The sequence below is a fragment of the Apodemus sylvaticus genome, chromosome X (genome assembly GCF_947179515.1).
Source record: "Apodemus sylvaticus chromosome X, mApoSyl1.1, whole genome shotgun sequence".
Classification (NCBI taxonomy): domain Eukaryota; kingdom Metazoa; phylum Chordata; class Mammalia; order Rodentia; family Muridae; genus Apodemus; species Apodemus sylvaticus.
Window position 1 is genome coordinate 95,404,298 of NC_067495.1, and position 14,069 is coordinate 95,418,366.

The window sequence follows — 14,069 nt, forward strand, 5'->3', positions numbered from 1 at the left end:
CAGAGTGTCTGGCTTTATGTGGAGGTCCTTGATCCATTTGGATTTGAGCTTAGTACAAGGAAACAAAGATGGATCAATTCGCATTCTTCTGCATGCTGACCTCCAGTTGAACCAGCACCATTTGTTGAAAAGGCTATCTTTTTTCCATTGGATGTTTTCAGCCTCTTTGTCGAGGATCAAGTGGCCATAGGTGTTTGGGTTCAACCACATGGTCATTTCATTGGATGCTGAAAAAGCATTTGACAAAATTCAGCATCCCTTCATGCTTAAAGTCTTGGAGAGAACAGGAATTCAAGGCCCATACCTAAACATAGTAAAAGCAATATACAGCAAACCGGTAGCCAGCATCAAACTAAATGGAGAGAAACTTGAAGCAATCCCACTGAAATCAGGGACCAGACAAGGCTGCCCCCTTTCTCCTTATCTTTTCAATATTGTACTTGAGGTACTAGCTCGGGCAATTCGACAACATAAGGAGGTCAAAGGGATACAAATTGGAAAGGAAGAAGTCAAACTATCATTATTTGCAGACGACATGATCGTCTACCTAAGTGACCCAAAGAACTCCACTAGAGAGCTCCTACAGCTGATAAACAACTTCAGCAAAGTGGCAGGTTATAAATTCAACTCCAGCAAATCAGTGGCCTTCCTATACTCAAAGGATAAGCAGGCTGAGAAAGAAATTAGGGAAATGACCCCCTTCACAATAGCCACAAACAGTATAAAGTATCTTGGGGTGACTCTTACCAAACATGTGAAAGATCTGTATGACAAGAACTTCAAGACTCTGAAGAAGGAAATGGAAGAAGACCTCAAAAAATGGGAAAACCTCCCATGCTCATGGATCGGTAGAATCAATATAGTTAAAATGGCCATTTTGCCTAAAGCACTATACAGATTCAATGCAATACCCATCAAAATCCCAACTCAATTCTTCACAGAGTTAGAAAGAGCAATTATCAAATTCATCTGGAACAACAAAAAACCCAGGATAGCTAAAACTATTCTCAGCAACAAAAGAAAATCTGGGGGAATCAGTATCCCTGACCTCAAGCAATACTACAGAGCAATAGTGTTAAAAACTGCATGGTATTGGTACAGTGACAGGCAGGAGGATCAATGGAACAGGATTGAAGGTCAGAAACCTATTAGGCTCAGAATAGCTCTTCTTTATAAACAGAGTTGACTTTTTATGTCACGGTCAGTTAAAGAATGGAGATAATTAATCTGGCAATAATGGAAAGCAATTGGTGAACTGTCAGATGTTGGCACTTCATCAGGGGTCCACTCTGGGAAACTCAAAGGAATTCTAAGAATATGTCCTAAGAAGTATCCTTCCAGGTTGCTGTAAACAGCTAAATACCCAAAACTTCTAAATTGAACTAATAGTCCTAGTTAATCATTGTAAGTCATGAGGCCTAAACCTAGCAGCTAACAATTCAGAGGCAACATCAGGAATGATATCTAACTTAGGGAGTTTCCCCCAGCCACAGCTTTCAAGGTTCCATAGCTGGTTGTGATGTCACCTGAAAGAACATAAATCACTAGGTGGGGTAGTCTCTGAATGGTCTTTCCCTCTGCAACACACCTTGTCTCTGTCTCTCCTTCTGTGGGTATTTTGTTCCCCCTTCTAAGAAGGACCAGAGTATCCATACTTAGTTCTTCCTTCTTCTTGGGCATCATTTGATATGTGAATTTTGTCTTATGTATTCCAAGCTTCTGGGCTAATATTCACTTATCAGTGAGTACATACCCTGTGTGTTCTTTTGTGATTGGGTTACTTCATCTAGGATGATATTTTCCAGTTCCACCAATTTGCCTAAGAATTTCATCAATTTATTGTTTTTTGATCCATCCCATATACAGTTACAAAACCCGATACTATTATTGATGCCCAGAAGTACTTGCTGATAGGAGCCAGATATAGCTGTCACCTGGAAGCTCTGTTAATGCATGACAAATACAGAGGGGGATACTCTCAGCCAGCCATTAAACTAATCATAGGGTCCCCAATGGAGGAACTAGAGAAAGGACCAAAGGAGCTGAAGGGGTTTGTATCACCATAGGAGGAACAACAATATTTGCCACCCAGTACTCCCAGAGCTCCCAGGGACAATACCATCAACCAGATAGTATGCATGGTGTTACCCATGGCTCCAGACACATAGGCAGCAAAGGATAACCTTGTTGAGCATCAAAGGGAGGAGAGGCCCCTGATCCTGGAAAGGCTCGATGCAGCAGTGTAGGGGAATACCAGGACAGGTAAGGGGGGGGGGGTCAGTTGTTTGGGTAACAGTGGGAGGGGAGATGGCTTATAGGACTTTGATAATATTGAAAACATACGTGGAAAAACTACTGATAAACATGATGACAAATACAGGGAAAAAGTGTGATAAAATTGATATATATGGAAATTTACTAATATAAAGAACCAAGATATAAAAATACACATAAAAATGGAGGCAAATAGAGAAAAAACTTAAAAAATTGAAAATATATGTAGAGAAATTTATGATCAAATTGAAGATTGGCATGGAAAAACTTTCTGATAAAACTGAGAACATATAGAGAAAAATTACTGAAAAAACTGAATAGAAATTATGATAAAATTGAAGATTTACATAAAAAATTCTGATGAAAATAAAAAATTAAGGAAAAATACTGCTAAAGTGTAGAAAAACAAAAATTGAACATATATGTAGAAAATTTTCTGATGAAATTGAAGTTTTACTTGAAAAAATAATATTGAAAAATCATATAAAAATTAATGATTTTCTTCAATTGTATCAAATATATTTTCCATATAATTCAATTTTTTCACAAAATGTTTGTAGATTCAATTAATTTAAAAATGTGCTCTATTTGTACTCTTTTATCTCTATAATTTTCCATGAAAATCTACAATTTTAACATATTTTTCTATGTATTTCTTCAATGATTTCAGATACAGTCTCCATGTAAATCTTCAATTTTATTATAATACATTTCTACTTCTATTTTCAATTATTTTAAATGTTAAAATCTACCATTTTATCTGTATTATTTTCCATAAACACTTCCAATTTTAATATATTTTTATACATTTCTTCTATTTTACTAGAAATATTTTCCATGTAAATTTTCAATTTTATCAGGATATATTTCTACTTACCTTCTCAATTAGTTTAGAATATTTTCTGTGTCTACAATTTTATCTGTATCATTTCCATTGATTTTTTTAAATTTTAACACATTTTCTACATATTTCTTCAATTTTATCAGAAATATTTTACATGTAATTCTTTAGTTTTTTTCACAAAATATTTCTACTTTCCTCTTCAATTAGTTTAGAAATGTTCTTCTACAGTTTTATATATTTTTCCATTAAAATCCTCAATTTTAACATTTTTTCTATATATTCCTTCAATTTGATAAGAAATGTTTTCCAGGAAAATGTGCAATTATATCAGAAAATATTTCTACATCCTTCTTCAATTGTTTTAGTAATGTTTTCTATGTCTACCATTTAATCTGTAATATTTTCCATAAAAATCTTCAGATTTAACACTTTTTATTTTGTCTGTAAGTATTCAATGTAACACTTTCCCCATATTCTTCAATTTTATCAGAAATATTTTCCATGTAATTTTTCCATTTTTTTCACAAAATATTAATACTTCATTCTTCAATTAATTGAGGAAAGTTCTCTATTACTACCTTTTATCTATAATGTATGAAAATCTACAATTTTAAAACTTTTTTGAGAAATATGTTACATTAATTCCTCAGGTTCTAGGAATGTTTATTCATGCAATGTTTCTACTTCTCTCCTGAATTAATTTAGAAATGTTTTTTATTTATACCATTTTATCTATAATTTCCCATGAATATTGTCAATTTTAGCATATTTTTCTATACATTTCTTCAATATTTTCAGAAATATTTTTGTGTAAATATTTAATTTTATCAGAAATTATTTCTATTTAGCTCTTTAATAAGTTTAGATATATTTTTCTATGACATCCACGTTACCATTAAGTTTTCTCCATGAAAATCTTCAATGTTCACACTTTTTATATACATTTCTTCAATTTTATCTATATTATTTTCCATGAAAATCTTCAGTTTTATCAGAAAATATTTCTACTTAACTCTTTGTTTAGAACTTTCTACCATTTTACCTCTATGATTTCCCATGAAAATCTTCAGTTTTATTTGTCCTCCTAAAAGTTTCCTAAATGGACCTAGGACTCTACAAACACTCGTTTCTTCATGGCACCATACTCTTAATTCTACTTTGGCTCTGCTAGTAGGTAAGATCCCATGGGTACATTTTAGCACACCCCTCCCAGAAACCTCTGAGTCCTCAGCCTGCACAGTCCAAATCAAATGGGTCCACGCCCCTGCATCTCCTTCCTCAGTGAGTGTACTAGTCCTGCAGGGAATTCCATCTAGTGAGGAAAGACCCTACTGTGGGTTCATTTCTCTCCCTCTGGCTCTCTTGCACACTCACACAGGTCATGGAGCAAGGATCTCAGGCTCTTTTCCTAGTTCTGTCATCAGATATCTGTCTTCTGCAAGGAGGAAGAGAGGGTCCTTCCTGCAGCAGATGGACCTAGGACAAGAAGGCTCCAGGGACTTTCCAGAATCCTGAGAACTACTTTGTGTATTGAAACCTACTTTGTGTCTTATACTGAGTAGGGTGAGAATACACTGTACTCTTCCCAAAGAGTATCTCACTATCTGAACATTCTCGGATCCAAGCTTTACTCTGGTCATTTACCCAGGACCAGCTCCCTCTCATGTCCCCTATCAACCACAAACGCCCTAGGCTGCCACCCCATCTTGAAGAGGCATGGTTTCAAAATAGCTCTGCATAGGACCTTCATGGCTCCCTGCTATTTCAGAACAAAGTGCATAATACTTAATTTCTGTTCCAGGTGTACTTTGGGTCTCTGGCTACTTCCCAGATTCCCAATCCCTTGGAAGGTAGGCTCTGGAACCATGGGGAGCTTCCTTTCCATTGGAACACCAGACTGACCAACATGACCCATTGGTTCATCCCTAGGTAAAATAGATTTCAGTCCTAGGCTGTTTCCTTTATCCCTAAGTATGCAGGAAGTGTCAAAGTAGCAGACAGAATGCACTGCACACAGGCAGAGTATCCTGTGACTGAGGGGCACAGACAAATGAGAGCAAGGGCAGGTCATATACAGATAAGGAAGGGTGAGGAATAGAGCTGGAACGGGCCATTTTGGCTAGTTGCTAGTGGTTCCAGGACACAGTAAATTCAATACTAGAGGCAAAGGAACCACACTGAGAAGCTTATGAGCTATGCAGCAAGTACAAAAACCCTGAGGTAGCAATTTCCTGCAGGGTCTCAGAGAGTCAATGTAGTTAATGTGAGAGGGAGGATGGCACTGCAGAAGTCATGGTCAGAACATGACAGGCTTCCTGGCAACAGCCTTGTGGACTGGTCTAGAGAACCCAGGTATTTCAAGATGCTACTATTGGTGCCTGGAACAGAAGAATTCCTCCATGTGTATGCTTGCAAAGATGCCCGGCATTTTTTCCCCAAACTTCAAATAACATACAGTGGTTCAATCCTTGTGTAAACCCCTATCCCTGCTTTAAAGACAGAGGTGAAACACAGGTGAAATAACCTGCCCAGAAAACCATATCTGGTCAAAACCAGAGCCCCATCCATGGCTTTGTTCTCCAGGAACAGTGACTTTCTCCTACAGAGCAGTGACTTAATTTGGTTAGAGTGACATCACAGTATACTCTAAAGCTCAGGGACCAGTCAGGATCTGATTGGGCAGAGGATCTGAAAGTGCCTTGTCCCTATATACTTCAATGTTGTGGGATTAACCTACCTATGCAGTCACTTGCAATTTACATATTCATACACACCAACTAACTCAATTCAATTAGCTCATTCAGTAAATGCACTGTAGCCAGACTTATTTTTGAGCTTTGCAGAAGATGCTGGAAATTATCACTGATGTCCTCAAATCTTTAGACAAAGACAAATGAGAGAGAATCACAAGGGTGGCCAAACTCACATGAGGCATCTCTTCTAGGCTTGCTCAGAGGGCACTTGCATCTTCAGTGGGGTGAACTCTCTCCCCAACTTTAAGACCACTGCTTCAATTCCCCTCACATGTGTCATAGGGACACTACAGAGCCTATAACTCCCATTTCCTGTGCTCCATGTCATTATTAGAAAGGGAAGATGATGTGCCTGGCTGACGTCAGTTCACAAATTCATGCACAGTGATTCAACTGGCTTGTCTGCCCACCTAGAACCTGAGGCTCTGCTGAGCACTATATCCTAGAGGCCTGCAGACAGGCAGGCAATAGTCAGAGTGCTGGAGCTTCTCTTAGAGCCAAAGAAAGCAGGGAATTGGACTATGTTCTTAGAAGGAAGGACACTAAGGCCAAGTACATATGAACAACAGAGTTCCAAGCACTGGGTGTATCAGAAGGTCAAAAGTAGCTCCACCACACTAAGTATCTAGACAAGTCAGGGACCTGCTTGACCATTCCTTCCCTGTAGTAATGGTAATGTGGCAATATATGGAGTAGTTACTTCACCCCAAAGATGCTGGGCAATTTTATCATAGGAGTGTCTTGGCTTTATATAATTCTGGAAGATCTGTGTGGTTTGGAAACTGTGATCAAGGTGGATAAAACTGTTGTCTCATTTAAATTGGGCTTTAAGATCCATGTGTCTAGGAAAACAAGAGGTCCTAACTTCTGCCCAGGAAGGGCAATGGGGAATGGGGGACCTAGAAGTATGTGGGGGTAGGGGGTAGTGGATGGGGCAGCACAGCTAGACTCTGAGCTTTATGTGCCATAAACTAGGAAGGCTCAGACTGCCTTCCCCATACACATAGAACAAGAATTCAAGACTGGCATGGCACCCTCCTGTGTATAGATCCACCAGAGATCCCTTAATCCCATCACTTCCTACAGACTGATTTTGACCTTCCTCATACATGATCTGCTGGCTCAATTCTCTGACCTGAAAGGAGTTGAGGAAATGCACTACGGATCCAATTTTAGACTTTTGAGTTCAGATCCTGCACAGGGTTTTGGATTTGTGTTCTCCTGCTCTGTAGAACCTTGTGAAAGGTGACTAGTGAATGAGGGATGGATGAGAAAAGCATTATCAAAGGTAACTAGGTGAGTCAGTGTTGGTATCCCTGGGTAACTGGTAGAGAATGAGTCTTGGCACCAGCAGGTGTTTCCTGAGCCTTCTATTGACAAGGAAGAGCTTCTTCCCATGTATAGCCCAGGCACAGTCAGCTTGATTCCTGTGGGGGAAGAAGGGACAAGTGCTGGGAAGGAATCACATGGTTCCCTTGGGCTGCAGATGCAGTAAGTTGCTTTGCTGTGCCCTAGATCCCAAGGGATGAGTCTTCTTTCATAGGTCCAAATGTGTCACCCTGATTCACTTGCTGCAACTTCCTTCAGTGATCAAGATCAATTCCCATAATGCCTATGGCATGGAGGCTCAACTTTCTTGTTCAGAGTCATCGAAGATGTAGGGTCATATAGAGAAACACCAATACAACAAACAGTTCTGTTGCTGGGTATCATTGGGATGCAAATTCAAACTCACTGAATGATAGTTTCCCCGGATTGAAAGTCTCCATCTGCTTCCAGGGTTACTTGACCATTTCTTGAGCAAAAGGATAACATCATCAAAAGGAAAAACAGAACCAACTAAGAACACCTTCAGGACTGGGCAGATAAGTTTGTCTTCTGAGAAGGAGGCAATGAGACTGGCTCATCAGACCCATCAGGTGTCGGTGGGTACCATCCACCATACTCCATGTTATTTTCTCAGAAATATTTGAAATTTTAAAACTCTTATGCATATGGGTGTTTTACCCAGGGTTTTAGACTGTGTTTAAAGTAACAGACATGCTTTTCCTTCTCTGAAGTGGTTCACAAATCATTTAACCTCAGCCCTAGCCTAAGGCTAACAGAACTCTGCAAAAGGAGTGGAAAGAATGTCTGGGATGTGAAATGTTTTCTTCAGGCCATCACAAAGCCATTTTGAACATGATCTCACTCATAGCAGCTGTGGTTGCCTTCACTGTTCTGGTACAAAGCTGGGCCTGCCAACAGCAAAGCACAGAATGAGGAACTGTTCAAGGAGGCTCTGCCCCTCATTGGTGAACATTGGCCAGCTGAAAGATTCCAGGACTGGGCACTGGTTGCATGGGTTGTATACCAGAAAATGAGCATGCCTGCTATTAATGGGAAGTGCCAAACCTCTGACTGCACAGAGAGTTCTAGTCAAAATCAGAGATTTTGTCCTGAAAAACAACTATAGAGCATGTGTCAATGTGGGAAAGTGAACTGTCAGGAGGAGGGTGGAAAAGGGGGGTTCAGGAGACAAGAGAGGGCAGGGGATGATAGTAAACAGAATATAATATGACTGAATATAAACTTAACATATTATGAACCTGAATGAAAGCATCAAAGAACAAATTAAACCACTGAAAATAGAGATAAAAAAATTCTCATGTGGGACATAGAAGAGTTGTTAGAATCCCATGTGAGCTTCATCTTTTCTGAAGAGGACTTCTGCCACAGGTGGCTTGGTCTGCAAAGGGGCTGGGAAAGAACTACATATGGTCAGGCTACACACATAGCCCAGCCACCTTGCTAGAACTTGCCCACAACTACGGGATGTGGTTTCACTTATGGCAGTCATGGAAACTTTGGAGAAGATTGGGAGCAATGGCTTTTAGTCTCCATGACCCAGAACCCTCACAGCCATACAGACAGCCCAACAATGACTGTCTACTGAGGATCTGCACTCCCAAGGGGAAAAAAAAAAACAGTTCCTCCGAGCACATCTCTATGTTCACCTAAGACTGCATGGACAAAGCCATGAAACTGTTCAATGCTCAGAAAAATACCTCATATTTCAAAGGCATGGGCAACTCACAGCTTTGATTACAGAACCCCAGGCACAGGGACTGAACAAGCACTGGCTTGTTTTCCTTGGAGAATCATTTGAAGCTCCTGGAGAGCAGTTGGGGAACAGGTGGAAGGGCACCCCTTACCTGCCTTCTGATGGGAGGTACAGCTGTAGCTGCCACAGACCCTCAGGTTTGGGGCTTCCTCTTGATGGAGGGAGGAGATAGCAGCAGACCTTGCCAGGCAGGATGCAGCCAGGAATCTCCTATGGCCTTCTATAGGGATTCATTCCCAAATAGTGGCCTTCTAGACAACTCCATAACAGAGAAAATCTATTAAGAGGAGATATTCACAGAATTTTGAACAACCAAAATACCATTCTACCTTCTGAATACACCCCCAAGTAACAATGTACAAATGATCTACAATTCCACATACACCTTCAGCTCAGTCCTAACCTCACTTGCGATAGAGTTTTTAGGACATATTACTTCTAATATGGAGAAACAAAGAATGTTCTAGAAACCTTGTTGCAGATGGTCAAGGGAGGTGCTGCTGTGGATACATGCTGTACAGAAACTCTATTGAGTCAGGGGAGCCAACATGATAACAAAGCCAGGAGCATGATAACTATTTTACAAACAGTAAAGGACACTTCCATGCCAAGGGAAAGAAGGACTTTAATAAATGCCACTGCTGTCAACTAAAGCTACCTGGACTAACAGGAGGGAATTCATTTGAAAGGATTATTTAAAGGGAGCAAGGCAGGATCCTTGTAGTGGGGACAGGTGGTTGCTTACTGGAGGGGCAAGTAAGGAAGTGGGAAGAGACACTGAAGTGAGGAGGGACCACTGGAGCAGAAGAGGCTCATTGTAGTGGGAGGGCCTTGTGTAAGGTGGAGTCAGTGGCTTAGGTTGCTGCTGTGACCCTGAGCTCCAAGGGCTTCCCAGCGGAAGGCAGGTTTCCTCTTATAGACAGGAGTGGGCATAGTTATAGGAACAGTGTGCAGACATTGGAAACAAGGACCTCAGGACAGTATAGGAGAAGGACATGCTTCCCTTGGGAAGCCTCTTCTCAGGGGGGCATTGGAGGTGATGCTCTCTGCATCCAGTGATCCTTTCCTCAAGCATGGAAGGAGACATGGCTCAGAGTTCAGTTCTCAGGCATTTTATTATGATGGCACATTGAGAAGGAGAGCTTCAGCTCATCCTCAGGGATTGAAGTATAAGTATTCTCAGGGTCCAGTATTACATCAGGTCAAAGGGGTTAACATTTGGTTGTGATTCACATGGGGAGAATCTTTGTAGTCAGTTGCTTGCAGAACACAGAGTAAGGGTAGTGTAACATCTCCTGTTTTCCCAAGAGTCCTAGGTGCAGCTTAAGTCCAGTACACTGGGAAAACATCATAGATAATCCAAGAAGACAAATGGATCTGAATTTCCTGGTTTATCTCAAACAAATTTGTGACCTCTTCCAACCCATTGTTCTCAAAGAAATAGCAGCCAGACACCTGACTGCCAGTCCCCTGCAGAACAAACAGAACCAGTTTCCAGCCTTCAGGGGAGGGATTTGCCCTGCCTTTTTATCTTTGGAGGGATGCATTAAAGGTTGAGGCTTAAGCAAGAAGTAATGCCTGTCTCCATGTGTTCTCTCTTGCCACCCTGTTCTTCCTATCCCCATCTCTCCATCCAGAGAACCTGCCGTTAGCATGTAGCTGTAGGCAGCTACACAGATTACAGCAGGTTACAGGATGTACATAGCAAATGAAACTTCACACTGACTTGATACTTTGTAATCGGGGAGTCCCTTATAAGGTAAGAGGGTGAAAGGTTTCTATATGTGGCAGAATACCCAGAACCCATAAAGGAAGCTTGGGGGGAGTAATGACAAATGAATTTATATTAGTACACAGAAGTCTGAGAAAGTGACAGAAAGGAAATTAAAAGCTAAGATAGGAAACGAGCAAAGAGAGAACTTGTATTGTTCACATCATGAAGACTGCTGTTTTTGACATACAACACAGCTGTGAATGAGATACACATCTGATAGAAGAGATGTGGTGATCAAAGCCTACAAGATCAACACCTGACAAACTGAGAAAGGCAAGAAATGAAGAGCTGCTAGCTAGCTTGTGTGACAGTGACACTTTTCCTTCTTGGGAAGGAAAGTGCTAGGCAAAAGGGAACAAACAAGCAGCCAAGAGTCACAAAGAGAAACATGGAAAAGCAGCTTCTGAATGTATCAAACAGGTGAAGCCCCGTCTCTGTGAAGACAAATACATGCATTCCAGCTGCTGGAGACTGACATTCTTCCCATGTGGTCCCCTCTATCCCAAGTCTGCTCACTCTGTCTATCTTTGCAGAGGACTCTCCACTCACTTATGTAGACCACATATGTGATAATGGCTGAGCTCCTGTGTAAAACGGAATTCTGCTACAGGGAGTATTCAAGATATAACCCAAAAGTTAGTGTTCAAAAGGTAACCACAGGGCAGAGTATACAAAAGGTAACTGAAGGGCATGGGTAATGTTCTTTTGGCCATGTCCTCTCAAGTTTACCTGAGGCAGAGATGTAACCCCTACACTTTGAAAAGCAAGGCAGGGGATCATGTCTTTACAGAAATGAGAAGAACACAAGATCAAGAGTATCCCCATGGTGTCACTGATGGTTGTATAATGTAGATGTGTCCAGGAAGCTGCTGATTTAACCCAGAGACGCCACACAGAGCTTCCCTGGGTAATCATCCTAAGCACCATGGAGCTGCTACATCCCTTTGTGTTGTGACTACTGCAAGGTGTGGTTTCAGAATTCACAGCAACATACAAATAAATGTACTGTGTGACCTTGATCCAGCTATTCCACTCCTTGGCAAGCATGTGCCCAAAGTATTCCATCCTACCCCACAGATATTTGCTCAGTCATGTTCCTTACCACTTGATTAACAATCTCTAAGGCATGGTATTAATATAAATGTCCTTCTGCAGGTGCAAGGATGATGATGTGCAAGGTACTTGCACATAAATACTGGGAACTGTTTAGCTAGAAAGAGAAACGACATCATGAATCTTGCAGACAGATGGTCTGAACCAATAAAAGGCATTGGGCAAAGTATCCCAGACCTAGAAACATGAATGCTACAGGTTCCCAATCATCTGTGGTTCTTTTTTTTTTCTGTGTATATTTTTTAATTCGATGTATTCTTTATTTACATTTCAAATGATTTCCCTTTTCTGGGTCCCCACTCCCCGCAAGTCCCATAAGCCCTCTTCCCTCCCCCTATACCTCCATCTGCTCCTTCCCACTTCCCTGTTCTGGTATTCCCCTATACTGTTGCATTTAGTCTTTCCAGAACCAGGGGCCACTCCTCTGTTTTTTTGGACATCATTTAATATGTGGATTATTTCTTGGGTATTCCAAGCTTCTAGGTTAATATCCACTTAACAGTGAGTGCATACAATGATTGATCTTTTGAGACTGGGTTACCTCACTTAGTATGATGTTCTCCAGCTCCATCCATTTGTCTACGAATTTCATTAATTCATTGTTTCTAATGGCTGAATAGTACTCCATTGTGTAAATATACCACATTTTTTGTATCCATTCCTCTGTTGAGGGACACCTGGGTTCTTTCAGGCTTCCAGCTACTACAAATAGGGCTGCTATGAACATAGTGGAGCATATGTCCTTATTACATGCTGGGGAATCCTCTGGGTATATGCCCAGGAGTGGTATAGCAGGGTCCTCCAGAAGTGCCATGCCCAGTTTTCTGAGGAACCTCCAGACTGATTTCCAAAGTGGTTGCACCATCTTACAATCCCACCAGAAGTGGAAGTGTGTTCCTCTTTCTCCACATCCTTGCCAGCACCTGCTGTCTCCTGAGTTTTTTACCTTAGCCATTCTGACTGGTGTGAGGTGAAATCTCAGGGTTGTTTTGATTTGCATTTCCCTAATGATTAATGATGTTGAACATTTCTTAAGATGTTTCTCAGCCCTCCAAAGTTCTTCATGTGAAAATTCTTTGTTTAGCTCAGTACCCCAATTTTTAATGGAGTTATTTGGTTCTCTGGGTTCTACCTTCTTGAGTTCTTTGTAGATATTAAATATTAGCCCTCTGTCAGATTTAGGGTTACTGAAGATCCTTTCCCAATCTGTTGGTTGATGTTTTGTCCCTTTGACAGTGTCCTTTGCCTTACAGAAACTTTGTAGATTTATGAGGTCCCATTTGTCAATTCTTGATCTTAGAGAATGAGCTATTGTTGTTCTATTGAGGAACTTTTCCCATGTGCCCATGTCCTCAAGGGTCTTCCCCGGTTTCTTTTCTATTACTTTCAGTGTGTCAGGTTTTATGTGGAGGTCCTTGATCCATTTGGAGTTGAGCTTAGTACAAGGAGATACAAGGCACACACCTTTAATCCTAGCACTTGGGAGGGAGAGGCAGGTGGATTTCAGAGTTCAAGGCCAGCCTGGTCTACAGAGTGTTTTCCAGGACAGCCAGGGCTACACAGAGAAACCCTGTCTCGAAAAAACAAACAAACAAACAAACAAACAAAAAGAATGGCTATATTCACATTCCTCTGCATGCTAACCTCCAATTGAACCAGCACCATTTGTTGAAAAGACTTTTAAAAATTCAAAGTCTTTTAACTGTGGGCTCCACTAAAATACTTTCTTCCTTCAAGAGGGAAGCATATCAGGGCACAGTCACAACCAAAAGCAAAACTCAAACTCCAATGGTTCAATGTCTGGGATCCAACTCACAATTTTCCGGGCTCCTCCAAGGGTGTGGGTAACTTCTCCAGCTCTGCACTTTGTAGCACACAGCTTGTCTTCTAGGCTCCAGCTGCCTGTACTCCACTGCTGCTGCTGTTCTTGGTGGTCATCTTGCATGGTACTGACATCACCAAAATGCTGCTATCTTCCACTGTAATTAGGCTTCACCAATAGCCTCTCATAGGCTCTCTTCAGGGTGACAAGCCTCTGCTCCTATGCATGACCACTTCAAGTCCTGGGCCACCAATTTCAACTGAGGCTGCACCTTCACCAACGGCCTTCCATGGCCTCTCACTGTGCCAAGAGCCTCAGCTGCTCTTCATGACCCCTTCATGCTTTCAAAACAAGTACCATCTGGGTGACTCTTACACAGTACCAAG